Below are 16,240 nucleotides of genomic sequence, written 5' to 3' on the forward strand. Positions count from 1 at the left end.
GATAATGTAGTTTTCAGCCCCATGAAATTTTCCAAATTTAAAATCTTCCCCGCTTTATAGTTTGTGTTAGCAGACGCTTAAGTCACCTCAAAATTACTTAACTTGAAAAGCTAGCCGTTACTCAGATCATCAAAACAGAAAATCCCCACTTTTTAAAATCCTCAATATCTTCTATATATGCTTTAGCAAATCCCACCACTGCAACTTAACGCATGGTCTGTGACCTCACACCCTCAACATTTCTAATATTGTGGGCAAACTAACTGCGTCTTTGCTGGATTCCGCTGATATTCCGTTGCAGCGCAGCGGCTGGACTGCAGGGTCGATGATGTTGTTAGTGGTTAAGAATGCATGCAGCTACAACTCTACTCTAACCCGTCTATCCTCTGAGGGTAGGAAGAAGGCGAAAAAGAAGAAAAGAAAGAAGAAGACGAGTAAATAGAAAGAATCTGAATTCATTTTGCTCAAGGGATGGAAACAGCAAAACATTAATTGGAGACTCAAAATTAAGGAACATTGGAAGGAGTTTAACCCCTGCACCCCAGGCGTTAGTCGTGTGTTAATTTAAAATTAAAGTAATTCGTTTCACTCGCCAGCAAAGATGGTAGAAACGAAATATGCCGGAGAGATGACCGCCGACACTGGAAACACGACAAGAGTGCAGCGTCCGGGTTCCCCGGAGCGTGTAGACGCAACCGCACGGGTGAAAATGCCATGAAGATCCTCCTCTGAGTTTCGGAACCACGAAGATTCACTTGCCGTTCCCCTGAAACCAGACAGAATGTCCCATATAATGACAAGAATTTATATGTAGGGTCTGAAGCTCCATATTATTCATATTAACATTAATTACGATGATAGCAAACCAAATTTAAACATAACCGTGTGTTGTTCATTAATATTTACAACTTTTATTTATCAGACTAGAAGACAAAAGATTCTAAATTCATGGTCAACGTTATTTTGATTAGAACATACAAACAGCTTGGTTGAAAGTTATCTCCTAAACACAACACACTCTTTTCTGAAATGCTAGACTAATTATAGAAAAAGCACTCATTAAAAGCAGCTTCGGGGGGGGGGGGGATGCGGGTATTATCTGTCCCGACACTACGCCTCGGCCTCGCAAGATAGAAATTTGTGCCTTACATCTTCAATCTGCGCGTAAATTGTTATCTCCTGTTCTCACTGTGGTAATTGTGATGATTAAGTTTACCGACGTTTAGGAAATGATATTGCTACCTCCATCATAACAGCGATGATGGTGGGCCCTTATGATGACGCAACATCACAAAAGACATTCATAAAACATTTTTCGGTTATGATTATTTGCTCCCAAGCGATTTTGGACCTTACGGGATAACATTTATAAATAACCGTTGCCATGGTAACGCTGCTAAGAGATGTTGGGTCTAATCGGATAATTCTTATGATTATTATTGTTTACTACTTTACATTTTTGCCGTCATTCTTAGCGGGCAATTTATTAGTCTTAAAATTTTGTCCGTTATACCCCATAAAATGGCATGATTCTTCTAAAATATGAACTTGAAATTACATTGAATAAAGCGATAGCTGTCTACATTTAATGTGTCTTAAAATATGCTTCAGAATACTAAAAAGGACGAGAAAGATCTCTAACGATTGTCTGTCGACGGGGAGAGATTCGAACCCGAAACCTATCGAGTAGGACAACTCAATATTTATTTCTTTTATGTTTACTTACCCAACTCTCCTGATCTGTGGAACTAACCCTGACCGATCATTAAACAGACTACGTGCATGATGAGGGACCATACATCAAAGGAAGACAGTGATTTCTATCTACACCAAGACATTCCAACAGCACCAGGTTCTAGCCAGTGTGCTCAACGGTTAAACGGGTACGGGGTTACTGCGACCTGCTGTAAACATCTGACCAGTTAACGACGTATTACGGAACAGAGAATGACGTCCACATGTTCATAATCCCATGCTCTGGCAAAACAGATACGGGTGTAATTTGTCAATATTCGATTTAAAAGAAATTGGATAATAATCATTTTATGCGGAAAAGTTTACAAAGATATGAGAGACTCAAACAAGGAACAGAAATGTGATTAGTCCGTGAAACATTAAACAAGAATAATCTCTTTTAAAATTGACATATTGCAGAGGATATAGAGTCTGGATGTAATGACTCATACGACCCGGATTTAAAGAAATCAGATATTATTCGTTCAAGTATCATGTGGAGTAACAAATATTTCCGAGGAATATATTTCTTCCATCCTCAGGGCTAAAGATCGGTGAGCATTAATGTTACATTCTACAACATTAGGTGTAACTGGGAGGATAATATTAAAATTGTTCTTACGGAAGTACTTTTCAAGGTTGCGAAATGGATTAATATGGCTCAGGAAAGACACCAGTGACGGGATTTTGTGAACACTACGCTGAACTTTCCATTCAAGGCGGATAATTTGACTGGCTGAGCCTATTGTTAGCTTCTAACTCCCACCTCAGAAATTCGCAAGACTACCTTTGATGGTCATATCGATGGCAAAGCATGTAAAATTTAAAAAAGAAAGTAGTATGGCATCTGGTGTCATTTCAATAAAATAAATTCTTTCTAAAATAATTAATAATGCCATACACGCATACGATAAAAATAGAAATTAAAGTCTCACTGATTATTACAGAAATTTGGACATATAATAATAATAATATTTGCTTTAAAGGGTTATTTTGATCTGGGACCATGCACAGCTACTGTATAACTCACAGTCGAACGCACGTATATGTACGATGGTGTCCGACGCTACCAGAAGCTTGCTGGAATATCGGCTGGATACCGGCCCTGCGATACGACCTTAAGGTCAAAACGTGCCCCCCATTTCCAAACAACCATTCGCAGTCAATACTCTTCGTTTCTAACACGTACTACTAACATTACACAGGCCGATTTTCGTCAAATTCGATATTAACTGTATGTCACTATCTGTTACCTTCCATTGGTACTATCAGCCATGACCCTCGTTATTAATTTATGTATTAAAAGTACAAATCCACGATTAAGAATATCCATAAATTTAAACTTGCATGCATCTAGGACAAAAAATTCTGAATGGATTAGGCATTGGACAAGGCAGGTAGCTCCAAAATTGACTTTCGATATTACGCCCGTGCGCACAGACATGTTTAATTTGTTACCATGCACTTGGGCAAACATTACACGGATCCCTAGGGTCAAATCAACAGGTCACGCCGCCATTGTGCCAATTCTTTCAAGTACTGCATAATTTTTTGAAAGCGTCTCCACGAACAGCGGAGAATTTTATGGAAGTGCATTAAGACGCACTCTTTCAACCAAGGTCAACAGTTCATGACACGAAATAACAGAAAAAGATAATTATTTGTCTGAATTCGATTCCACAAGGAATTTAATCCATGGTTACACGTGATATGAGCAATGCGACAAAGTTGGAGAATGTGTAATATTCCTAAGAATTCCATTCACGCAGTGCATTTATTGAGACTATCTGCTGGTTTCTTCCAGCTTAAAACATGTTTTCAAACACGGCAGCAATTTCTTTCTCGTACTGAACACGTACACGTGTTCAACTTATCAAATGGGACACGAAGTGCTGGAAACAGCGACTTCTTCAAGTTTTGCTATTATTCTCGAGACAATGTTCAATGGCGCAACAAATATTCGAGCTGAGGAACGACTGGATTTTAGAGCAACACACACCTGAACGCGGTCCTAAATTCGTCAGAATCTGTCGAGAATCGATGAACCAATTTACTGTAACCTGAGTGTCAACCCATCCTAATCTTCGGAACTTATTAAAAACACAGACAGACAGACAGACAGAGAGAGAGATGCTTCAACTAAGTTAACAGTCCTATAATATTTCTTGATGATTTAGACAGGCGTAATACTTCGTTTCTCACTCTGTAAGACAATCCGAACTTGAAAACACTTAGGGAAAGAGATTCAAGAAGATTATTTACAAGCGAGTGGGGCGAAGTAATACTGATAAAGAAAAAGGTATGTAAACGGTACATTAAGCCTTCAACAGATAATGCTTAATACCAATTAGTTCAATTCTGAAAGTTTACTTCAACGTATGTACCAAGTGTTTTATTTATGATGCCTTTTATATTTATGGATTTTCTATGATTCTCACTATAAACTACGATCATTTCCTTAAACAGCGTTAACCAGTTGATCTTCGTAATGGTGAAGAGTTGTGTTTTCTTCGAGGTACGGACTGGATTCTTAAATATAAATCAGACGAACTATGATTCTCGGAATAAATAGCGATCATTTCCTTAAACAGCGTTAACCAGTTGATCTTCGTAATGGTGAAGTGTTGTGTTTTCTTCGCGGTACGGACTGGATTCTTAAATATTATTCAGACGAACTATGATTCTCGGAATAAACAGCGATCATTTCCTTAAACAGCGTTAACCAGTTGATCTTCTTAATGGTGAAGTGTTGTGTTATCTTCGCGGTACGGACTGGATTCTTAAATATAAATCAGACGAACTATGATTCTCGGAATAAACAGCGATCATTTCCTTAAACAGCGTTAACCAGTTGATCTTCGTAATGGTGTAGAGTTGTGTTTTCTTCGCGGTACGGACTGGATTCTTAAATATAAATCAGACGAACTATGATTCTCGGAATAAACAACGATCATTTCCTTAAACAGCGTTACCCAGTTGATCTTCGTAATGGTGAAGAGTTGTGTTTTCTTCGAGGTACGGACTGAATTCTTAAATATAATTCAGACGAACTATGATTCTCGGAATAAACAGCTCACAAAACTAGTCGCGTCCCTGGCAGACGGTTAATCCAAATCAATACAGACTCCGTACGCAATACTCGGTCCACCTAACACCAACAGCATTTCCTTACGAAATTTATCCAACAGAAATGAAGTAAGGACGACCAGTCAGTTTTTAAAATTTCTGTGTTTATACACGAAGAGAAAGGCCTTGACCAGTTAAACGACTGTCAGCTACACGATGACTGCCGTACATGTTTACAAGACAGACGCAAGAAACTGGTCTCATACCGCAAGTGTGCGTGTCCATCACCGGACACGCAACGTCTCTGCGATTGTCAGCATTTTCTCCTTTTCCAATCTTTCCCATCAACAATTCTCAAATGATCTGTAACTTTTCCTTTCTGTTTCCAACTCATAAAAGAACTCGATTCCTTACCGTACGTAGGGGGTTTCAAACATTCTTTGATTTTTGACGATATCGGTACCTTCGCGAAATCCCATCCACGTAGACCAGGTTTTACTCAGACACTACATTACCGTCGAGACATACTAATTTCTAATTTCCCACAGAACACTATCTACGAAAGTCATTATAATTTTGAATCAACCTCGAAATAATACATCACCGTACTCACCCGAGTCCATCGCTCACTGGTGCCTCATCGTTTCAGACGTCTCGAGCCAGACGACGTCACAGAGCAGCGTCCAGGAGCGAGACGTGGAAAAATCTTCTGGTTCAGAAATTCACGACGGCGATGAAGAATGATGATATCATAATCACCGTGAATGTGAAGAGGGCTCCGCCAATCACCTCAAAGCAGACATAATGACAAGAATTTATAATTACGTCGCTTCTGTACGTACGCTCTGAAACTCGATCAGTGGGCATTATCTGACAATTTCTCATTGTACTCACCGGAGTCCTTAGTTCGCTGCTGCTGTAATATAATTTTCGGGTTGTCGTGTTAGCGACCTCACGATGTAAGCGGCCGTCATCCTCACCGCTCCGTAAACCTCAAGTCTTGAACGAGTGTCACGTGGTTGTTACCACTGACCTAGAAGGAGACGGAATGCGTGGGCAGAATCACAGAACAATCAAAACGTAAAATAAAATAATATCTCAGAATACTTAGTTCAGTATTGCAACGTCATTTCAGCCATCTTGTCTTGTGTGACGTATGCCAAGTCACGTTGTATCGGTAACAGCACGCAATATAAGTTTTTCTCTCAACGTACTTTCAGAACTCTCTACTTCAGAGGACGGAATATTTCATGCAACTCACCTTGAATGACTTAAGTAGGCTCGCGTTGTACAGGACGTAGCACCCGAGGACCCACAACAGGACACATGTACTCTCGCATGTGCGTGTCACAGTCCTTGAGAAAAATATATAGACGATCTTATATCACTCCACTTTCTCCATGGAAAAGCGACGTAATTCACCTGTAAAGCCGCCAGACAGAAATGCCGATAAGTCAGGGTCGTTATCTATCCGACCAGGTTAAATCTGTATTCATTATGATAAGGTCAAATCCAGGAGTCAATTATAATCAATATTACAATTTTCATCGATTTGTGCTTACATTACACGTACAGTGAATGGAAAAAGAGGTGGAAATCCACACAATAAGAATTTATTATTATTATTTTCGCTTCAGATTTCAGGATTAAATTTTCAATGGTGCAAGGGTTAATAAAATCTAACTCAAAGACGTTTGTAATTTCTAGAGAAAATCGGTTAGTATTTTCACTATCACGAAATCGCCTGCATTCTTTAGAGCTTCGTACTACCACCACGAAACCTTCAACAACTCTTTGGCTGTCGAATAAATCGAGAATTAAACCAAACACAAGCTGAGACGTAATATCAAAATGGCCGACTGAAGCCCCAACTTACCTAAAGACTGCGTACATACGCGCTGTACCGAAGCAGGAGACAGACAAACGGAAAGAACTCAACTTGTTCGAGGAAACAAGTTTCGCGGAGCATGCTGGGAAAGGCAAAGATGAAAAACTCATCCAACGCGTGTCGGCAGAGATGACTAAGGGGCAGATAAAATTATACGTCCAGTAATAAAACACTAAAAGCGAAAATACTACGAGCAGCGAAAACTCAATGATTTAATCGAATGAAACCAAATCGAGGGACCGAGGATCCTGTAAATGGTCGTACAGAATAAAACAAGGCTCAAAAACATAAAATAAATGGCACCGTCCTCTGTGCGGGAACATCGGGACCCACCACAAGCGCCGTCCCGCACAGAGGGCGCAAGAGGTTATTTTGCTTTAAGAGGTTTGTTTTAAGTTCCTATGACCACTTAGCGGCTGGGGTTGAGCCCCCCTGTCGGTATTATTCCATATCAATTACCGCGCTTTCGTTGCTGGTACTATTTTCGAATTTTGAGTGGTCCTCTCATTATACCTAATCTTACTATGTTCCTGCTATATCCCCTAGACAAGATCTGTTGCCAGGTCGGTTAGTCGAAAGAGTTGAACGACTCGCCTCGCCCACGAGGTCCTGTTTTGCGTAGCGTGCGAGCGCAAAGCCAACGAGTTGGACTCGTCCGACTCGGGTGGTTCGTTGGAACCCGGCGCCCGGGCCATTGTCCGGAGCCGGGTCCGCGCCTCTGCTCGCTCAAGAAACGGCCTGGGCCTCCACCTCCCTTCGTGGGGTTAGGGCGCGGGGGTTAGGGCGCGGGGGTTAGGGCGCGGGGGTTAGGGCGCGGGGGTTAGGGCGCCCGTTTTGAATTCTGGTTGTGGATCCTATGTGGGATAATATGGGGATTTTTGGTGGGGAATCCTGCAGGATCGTGGGTAATATTATGTGGTGAATCCAGGGGAATATCCTGGGAATCATGGGTTGCGATCGTGGGAAATTCTGTTGGAAATGTTTGGTGGCAGATTCTGCTAGATCTGGGTAGGGAATCCTTGGTGGGGATCCTAGGAAATCTGTGGGGAATACTAGGATGGTCATGGGGAGTCCTGGTAAATCCGAGGAATCCTGGAGGGGGTTGTAGGGGATCCTAGAGGTGATTGTCTTCGGGGATCCTGCCGTGATCCTAGAGGGCAGTGTCCAGGGAATCCTGGGGTCCTAGGGGATCCTGTGGTTCCTGGGATATGGTGATGCTGCAGGGATCCTGAGGGGATGGTCCCGGGGGGGCGATCTTGGGTAGGGGTGATCATGAGGGTTGGCCCAAAGAAGGGGATAGCCCTGGGAAGGGGTGCGACTGGGGTAGTGGCCCTGGGGTAAAGGGTGTGGCCCTAGGGTGGCTGGCTAGCAGAAATATTGGTGAGAAGATATAACCTTGAGATTTTTTAAGACCAGTATCTACGAAACTATTGGGCCGAATTTGTCGTGGCTTCCTTGACCTATACGTGACCTCATTTTGACATGAGTATGGTCAATCAGGTATTTGCCGTTTGGCATAAATACGTATGACCTTGAGAATTTTAAAGACCTCTATCTGGCAAACTTTTGGGGCGATCTTGTCTTGACTTTGTCATGACCTTGACCTAACAGTGACATCAATGTTACAAGAGAATAATCACTCTGATAACTGACGAAGATGTGAGGGCGAAATAATGTACAACAGTGGTCCCCAACGCGGTGCCCGCGTTGATACGGAAAGAGGTTATACTGAATAATAAATGCCGTTCAACCATGAACATTATAAAATCAAAGCACAGTTCTCTACGTACTAATGCCCATCTTGACGATTGCGAGCAGCAACATCATCCTACTCTTCCAAATTTGTAAAACTGGCCGCTGAAATGCAGCGCCAAACATCACACTAACTTCCCACTTGGGTAATAATAATTGTACTTATAAAAGTACGTATTTTTTATTGCGTGGTTTCTTGTATCAATAAACGTCGTGTTCTTTTGTGTATTATTTGGTGTCCGTATCTTATTTGTCCAGAGAAAACAAAATTTGGCTTTGTTAATTGGTTGGTGCCCGCCACAATCTCATAAACTCTCAAATGTGCCCTTGGGCAAAAAAAAGGTTGGGGACCACTGACGTAGGGCAATACATGCCAAACATTATCATCAGTGCGTTTGGTGTAATCACGCACGTCTGCTGATATCGAAGTTTCAACGTTCCTACGTGCGGATATCCGTATATCCCATGTACACATAAGATCGAGATTAGATACATTTCTTTTGTACATTCATATTTATTTATGACGGACTTTGCTCGACTGTCTTAACTACCACGCACCGTGGGACATAGCCGCAGAGCTCGACCGTCCATGTACGACGCAGTGCGAAGAATGAAACAATAAGAGAAGGGGGGAACTCCAAATTAAAATATAAATAAACATCACGTACAAGCAGCTTACCGTGTCTCGTTTGTGTGCGGTAGTTGGCTGCCTGAGTCAAAGTCACACGGTGCGTAATATCTGACTGGCTAACTTCTTCGGTGCGTGCTACTTTCCGCGTTGCCTGACAGCACAAGTCCCTCGGCGATACCGACTACATAAGAATAAAATTAAGAATATATAAATACGCATGTGTATATAAATATGCATATATATTTTTGAGAGAATAAGAAATTTTGGTAGAATCAAAAAAGAGTAAAAACATAATATAATAAGAAATCACATAAAGTACGTTGCCGTGGCTTCTGTGTGCGCGCGCGAGTGCGGTGCATGCTACTTGGTCGGTCGAGTTCCGAGTCAATGTCCGGCGGTGCGTCGTAGTTTTCTGTAATGCTTGGCACCACAAACCCCTCGGCGATACCGACTTGGTAAGAATAAAAAATAATATATATATGCATACATACGTTTTTATGTACGTATTTATATATATTTTTGCAAATAAGTGTTAGTGAGCTGTCAAGGGGAGGCTGCCCGTGCCTCTGGCGGCAGCCGAGGAGCCGACTGCCGGCCTGCGGACCCCGACGACCGGCGATTGCTGATTTACGGGTGGCTCAGAACGCAGTGCCGCGAGCGAGGCAGGCCTCGAAGAGGGGACAGATACAATGGTCGGCCGGTCGCCGGGAACTCTTTCGCGGGAAACGCCCCATGGCCAGCCCGGCCGAGACCGTGAGAAGCAGAGATTGGGTGCTGCACAGACGGAGTCTCGCATGGACTGGGTGTCATTCAACGTTTCTGGTAGGTATAGAATGGGAAAAATTTCGACATTTTCATATTTTTTTTTAATTTTTTTGAAAAAAACTAAAATTGCTGGAAATTGTCAAAAAAAACAACACAAAACCCAAAAATTTTGAAATTTTTCAAAATTTTTTGAAGTTTACATTTTTCAAATTCTTTAAGCTTTCTGCGTCCTTTCGAAGTAAAGAACTATATTGAGGAGACTTTATGGCCTTACAATTTAATGACATTGCACATTAAACAACAAAGGTCCTAATACAGATCCTTGAAAGTTACCAGACAATAAATCAAAAGGAAATGACAAAACTTCAGAATAACGTACTTGCGAATGTCTGCTGGTTAGGTAACTAAGAAATCAATCATATATCCAGCAGACAGTTCATAGTCACCAAGTTTGTGCAAACGTAAGACATGCAAAACAACACTGATAAATGTTTTAATATTTGCCGTCAAATCACAATTTTTAATAAGATGATAAAATATAAAATATTTAAAATATCATTTCACGTTCCGCATCGAATGATCGATTTACAAATTGGAACGTCTCTTACGACATGTTTCGGTTATATTTAACCGTCTTCAGGTATAAATTAGATTGGTAAATTTAAAACTCGAATTACAATCCTTTACAATGTTATGCAGTTTATGAAAGATGTTCTTATCAGATTACTCTTATATATTAGAACGAAGGTATTGTTTTTTATATGGCGTGGTTCATCTGATGTTCAATATTAGTCTGTAAAGCAATGATTTAAAGAAAACATTAATAAATATGGAGTAATATAGAAAACAAAATGATAAAATCAACATAAAAGGCATCATGTACACATAAGATCGAGATTAGATACATTTCTTTTGTACATTCATGTATGTCTGAAGGTTGATATGGGTTGCCATTATCCACACATTGAAGGCAGATTCATATTTATTTATGACGGACTTTGCCACAGTACGTACGTGTTTGCCGTGTGGTATTCTACGTCCATACAGCATCCAGTTGATGTGATGTGTCCAAATGGGGGGGGGGAGGGAGGAGATCATAAATGCAGAGGGAGTTAAAGAGAGAAAAGTAATGCCGCACCAGCTTGGCCCAAAAGTTATATTCTGAGCAAAAAATTTCGAAAAGGAATTCCCACAGTGGCAAAGCGTGACTTTTTCAAAAGTGTTGGCCAAACCCCACTCCGGGATGGGGGTCAGGGGAGTTAAAACTTTGGCAGTTGAGTTTTTGGATCGTAATTTATCTTCCATGATGAACAATTAAGTGTTAGCAGTCGAGGTTTGGCTAGCATCTTAGCTTCGTAGGTCATGTAATCCTCTACTTACCCCCTCAAACCAGAACTAAATTGTAAGATTTGAGGTTTCCACAGCAGATATTGTTTCTGTCATAATTGCGTTTGCGCAAATAGACTGGGAGCTTACGCCTGAATGAGGTACCCATCAACGCTTGTAGGGGGAGGTATTCCCATATGTCATTTCAGATAAATCCATTAAAACAGCACACCCAAGTTACTGCTATTCTTATGGGCACACACTCCAGAAGCATCTATACGTTAATGTGATTAAGTCAAGGTTCTTTACAATGTCTTCCGTGGTTTAATGCGTCACTGGGACATACGATTGTGTGGGTCGTATTAACCCGGTCAGTATCGCACTCCATTGCAGCATGCTGCCACTACAAACAGTCCTACATGTCGGGTGGGATATCTAGTTGCTACAGGTTGCAGCGTGAACTTGTAACTTAATCAGTACACGAACTGTAAAGAAGTTCTTGACATAATCTCGCACAGTGCTAGGACAATGGATGTAAAATAAAATGTCGTACCTTTAGTTGCAACGAAGGTAACTGTTGCGAGTAGCGCCAACTGGGACAATCATAATTAATAAGAAAGCTGGCCATGTCGTTGACCGATTGACTAACTAACTAGATGGCTTACCGAACCCGAAGGTTCATCACCGAATTAACCAAAGCTCTGTCCTGGGCCAACAAAATCCAGTCTCCTTCAACTCCTATCTCCCACAGATCCCGCCTGACATTATCCTCCCATCTACGTCTAGGTCTCCCCAGCGGTCTCTTCCCTTTAGGCTTCCAAACCAGTACCCGGTGCACACCTCTTGTCCCATCCATGCGCGCTACATGCCCAGCCCATCTCATTCTTCTCGACTTAATCAGCCTGACAATATTTGGGGAGGAGTACAGATTTTTAAGCTCGTCATTGTGCAGTTTTCTCCACGCCCCATCGTCTTCCCTCCTAGGCCCAAATATCCTCCTCAACACCCGATTCTCAAACACCTGCAATCTGTGTTCTTCCCTCTGAGTGAGAAGCCATGTTTCGCACCCATACAAAACAACAGGCAAAATTATTGTCTTGTATATTTTAATCTTCAGGTTCTTAGAAATCAGACGGGAAGACAAAATATTTTGGACTGAGAAGTTGCAAGCATTTCCGGAATTTAGTCTCCTCCTAACTTCGTCGTGAGCATCATTTTGAATCGTTTTTGTTGTTCCCAAGTATTTGAACTTTGTAACCCTTTCAAAGGATTTATGAGCCACCTTAATGTCTGTCGGGTACATCATCGTGTTCACAAAAGTCCGCCACCGGGGTCTATCCTGAGTCAGTTGCATCCAGTTCACTCCATTGAGACCCCATCTCCGTAAGATTCGTGTTAATGTTATCTTCCCACCTACGCCGAGGTGTTCCCTTCAGGCCTTGTAAACTTTCAACTCGCCCTAAAAACATCGGCTGAGGAGCTCGTCATGCATTTTTCTCTATTATCCGTCCCACCTTCATTTTGGGTCCAGACATCTTCCTCGACACTCTGTTCTCAGAGCTCCTCAGTCTATGTTCCTCCCTCAATGTGAAAGACCACGTTTTGCACCCATAAATACTTTGCACTCAATAATAGCAAGCATTCCCCGGATTTAATCTGCTGATGTAGGAGATAATGAGAGGGAGATTCTTCGATATTTATTCCTCTAAATCCGGAATAAAAATTTCTTTCAGCTCCCTAAAACGCTTTAATAATGTCCATGTATCAAGAGATGTAAAGTGTTAGAATTATTGTTCAGAATATAAACCCCACTTCTTAAGATCCATTAATTTTTATTAAGATTCTGGGATACGAAACACCTTTCATTCCTTTAAAATATTAATTGCCTACTGGAATATTCTTTTATTATCAATGTTGCCGTGAACAAACAGAAGTCAATCTAATGTTACTTGAAATTGTGTTAAAAAAGTTTAATTCTCTTACAAGAGTTCACAAATTCAGACGAAAACATTAAATGTGATGAACATTAATAATAAATAGGAATCCCTTATCTCAAACTTTGTTCAATTGTAAGAGACCATGACGTCCACTGTCAATGATCGATCTAATCAAAACTAAAACGGAGAGAGTGGAGGGCAGGAGCACAGATTTCTTAATAATTCTTTTAATAGATAAGAACTTGCGATATTCTATATTAGTAAGAATTGCCACAAACAACATATTCCCTCCACCTAACATTTACCTGGGCAATACTCGTTACAGCTGAATCTAAACGGTGACAAGCCGCTGCATCCAGTCTGTACAAAAAGTCATTATTTCAAGGTCACCAACTCTGAAATGACAAATGTTCATGTAAAAGACAGATCAATGAAAATGTCACCTTATATTTTAAACTGCGACAGTAGCTCAGTCTCTTGTGTGGAAGGAAACGATCTTGGATGAAGATAAGTGCAAAATTCCTCTGACAGCATAGCCGAGTTTCCAGGAAATTCCAAAGTGCAATGTCCGTGACATTCCGCATGAAACCAGGTTCATTCAGAATGGAGTTGCCTCTTTCCACATCCTACGTCATTAGGAACCCTGCTTATTCCAAACTGCATTACAACACTGATATTTAAACACCGCAACCTATCTGCTGTCACACCACAGCGACCAGAATGGCATATCCAGATCACATCAGGTGTTCCGAGTAAAGGTGACGATTCTGAAGAAAAAGTAACACACACATCGCGAAGACAAGTTTACTGCAATTACTGTCATCATCATTATTGCCATCTTCTTCCAAACATCTAATCTGCCATATGCAACTTCCGTGCTCATTCTTTCCCTTTCTGACTGCCTCACTAGAATCGTAACAAACTGGTAATATTACCAACTACAAAACATCAGTGCCTTCCTGGACAAACACGTAGTAACTAGTTTTAACACTTTTCTTAGTATTCAAATTGAGCTGAGTTGTTTTTTAAAGATTACGAGGACGAACAAGACCTCAAAACAATGTAGAAATACACGAATTCTGTCGGCCAATGTACAAACGTTCTAGGCTATGCTTCAGGAAGTTGTCAAATGTCACTTTCATAAATTACAAAGGGACCCTTTCCCCCCCCCCCCAGTAACGTATCCAACGCAACGAATTATGGTCGTATTACGTAGGAAAATGGTGGGGACAAACGAAGTCAAATCAGACGACAAAACGATGAAGTAAAGCAAACGCGAAAAGCCGTTCAATATGACCTTCGTGACTGTGTGTTCGTAAATAATTTGTTTCGGCTACGGTAAAAAAAATGATCATTTCCTTGTTAACCAAAGCAACGCGCCATTCATTATGCTAAACTACGTTCAATTTTTCTGCTACCCTTTTTAAAACAATCCGCACACCTACGCCCACATCTTGGGGAAGATTTTTATTCGAAGTCTTGGTTACTCGTATGGTCACATTTCCAGCAATTACAGAACCAGCAGACAACTGCCTGCCTTCTCTCTGTCGCTCCACACCCAATTCACATAACATGATGGAAGGATGACTGTAAGTGCCAAAGAAACTGGCAGGGTGCTGGGGCCACCAACCCGGTCGCAAATACTTAGACACTCTGTACTGTGGACATGGGGATTCCCCACTAAGTAAAGGAGAGCCACCAAAAATTTCTTACTTTGAGGAAACATCTCTCCATGACACCAGCAGCAGCACTCTCAATGTAACAACTTTAACAAGTAGAAACACAACAAAATAAAGAAAGCAATTCTACAAAACAATATTTTGCATCTGACATTACGTCAATAAACAGTTTTACGAGATGAGTTTTAGTGCACGCTGATTACTGAATTGCCAGCATGTCTACATGAGAATTTCTGATTGTGGTCACAATGTTTATTAAGATCCCGGGACCCCTTCAACATCGTCATCGTATGTTGATTGACTACCCAATAACAAGATCAATAAAACGTGCAACAAACAAAGCTACGTTCTGCCTCCAAGAATCATACGCAAAGGAATCTTCACTCACAGACGGCTCGAACATCTAATATTTTAACAAACATCCTGCAAAAGAGCTGTACCACTTAAAGTCCTCTCCCTTCCATTTCAGCACAGATTCTTACAGTAGTAATACGTTTTAGAAATGAAAGGAGGGGAGACACGGGTTTCGTATTGTATGCATTTCCTTCCTGATTTCTGCCCTCTAAAAAAAATAACTGAGGGTTTCGTGGGTGCGATATGGGAGCCCAAGATGAGAGGAAGGAGGGGTTATGTAAAAATATATTTATGAGGGAGCAGCCAAGGTGGTCAACGAACACCAAACAGACATCATATATCATTTCATTTCCAGGTCAACAATCTTTAACCAAACTAAATGGTCAATAACTCTACATTCTTCCTATAAACAATCTGACTGACAAGACTAACAAATTAGTCTTTCCTAAGCCAAGAACTCTTCACAACCATTTTACACACATAATATAACAATCCTGACAACACCAGCACTGGTACATTGTGACCCACATAAGTGGCACTGCCTTTCTATACTTGGTTCCAACCAACCACACCACTCCTCGATCCTAATGCAAATCCCATCCCCACCCCCAACCATGAAATATACCAGAAGTAATACTGAGCCTCATCACATGTCCATGAGACTGACACCTGACAACTCTCAACTTATGGTTAAGTCTCGAATAAATGGAACCTCTGACAGTCATCTCCATTTTTGCAAGCAAATCCAAATTCATAACGAACACCACACCACAAACTTACAAGTTTTGTAACCGATCCCCTTGCTCAACACAGCAAACTCTAAACTTAAGCACAAGAACAGAAAATATCCCGGCAGCTCCGCTCACTGTGCACATCTCACATGTAACAAAACCTTATCACAAATAGTCACCACCCTCGTCTACAAGCTACACCTAACCTCCAATTTTGGTGTCCTATGAACAATATATTCACTAGAGAATCATGAATGCCTCCAGCGTACCACAGATACTGCAATAATGCCAATCCCTCACCACATTTATGTCTTTCAACATATCAAATCTCACATTTAAGTTCACAACATCTAAAGTACCTAATAAAATTGGACAGA

At 41.2% G+C, this 16,240-nt stretch overlaps 1 protein-coding gene across 16 annotated transcripts in view; it reads right to left on the minus strand.

The window, feature by feature from the left end:
- Window positions 1–364: 364 nt before the first annotated feature.
- Window positions 365–16,240, minus strand: part of LOC147871700 (GATOR complex protein Iml1-like) — a 55,141-nt gene continuing 39,265 nt past the window's right edge. For 10 of the 16 annotated variants that reach the window (XM_087360375.1, XM_087360391.1, XM_087360390.1 and 7 more), the window contains 3 exons: window positions 13,405–13,494; window positions 9,120–9,252; window positions 6,063–6,222 (listed from right to left, as the gene is read on the minus strand). The gene's annotated coding sequence lies outside the window, so the exon portion shown is untranslated. Of the gene's footprint in view, window positions 767–5,413; window positions 5,590–5,694; window positions 5,834–6,061; window positions 6,223–9,119; window positions 9,253–10,313; window positions 10,630–13,404; window positions 13,495–13,542; window positions 13,867–16,240 lie in introns of those variants that run through there. The other 6 variants (XM_087360378.1, XM_087360380.1, XM_087360376.1 and 3 more) reach the window with 6 other exon arrangements.

This window comes from Zootermopsis nevadensis, unplaced genomic scaffold (assembly GCF_977971745.1).
Source record: "Zootermopsis nevadensis isolate Lab colony 2312 unplaced genomic scaffold, Znev_1.0 Znev_ptg000044l, whole genome shotgun sequence".
Lineage (NCBI taxonomy): Eukaryota > Metazoa > Arthropoda > Insecta > Blattodea > Termopsidae > Zootermopsis > Zootermopsis nevadensis.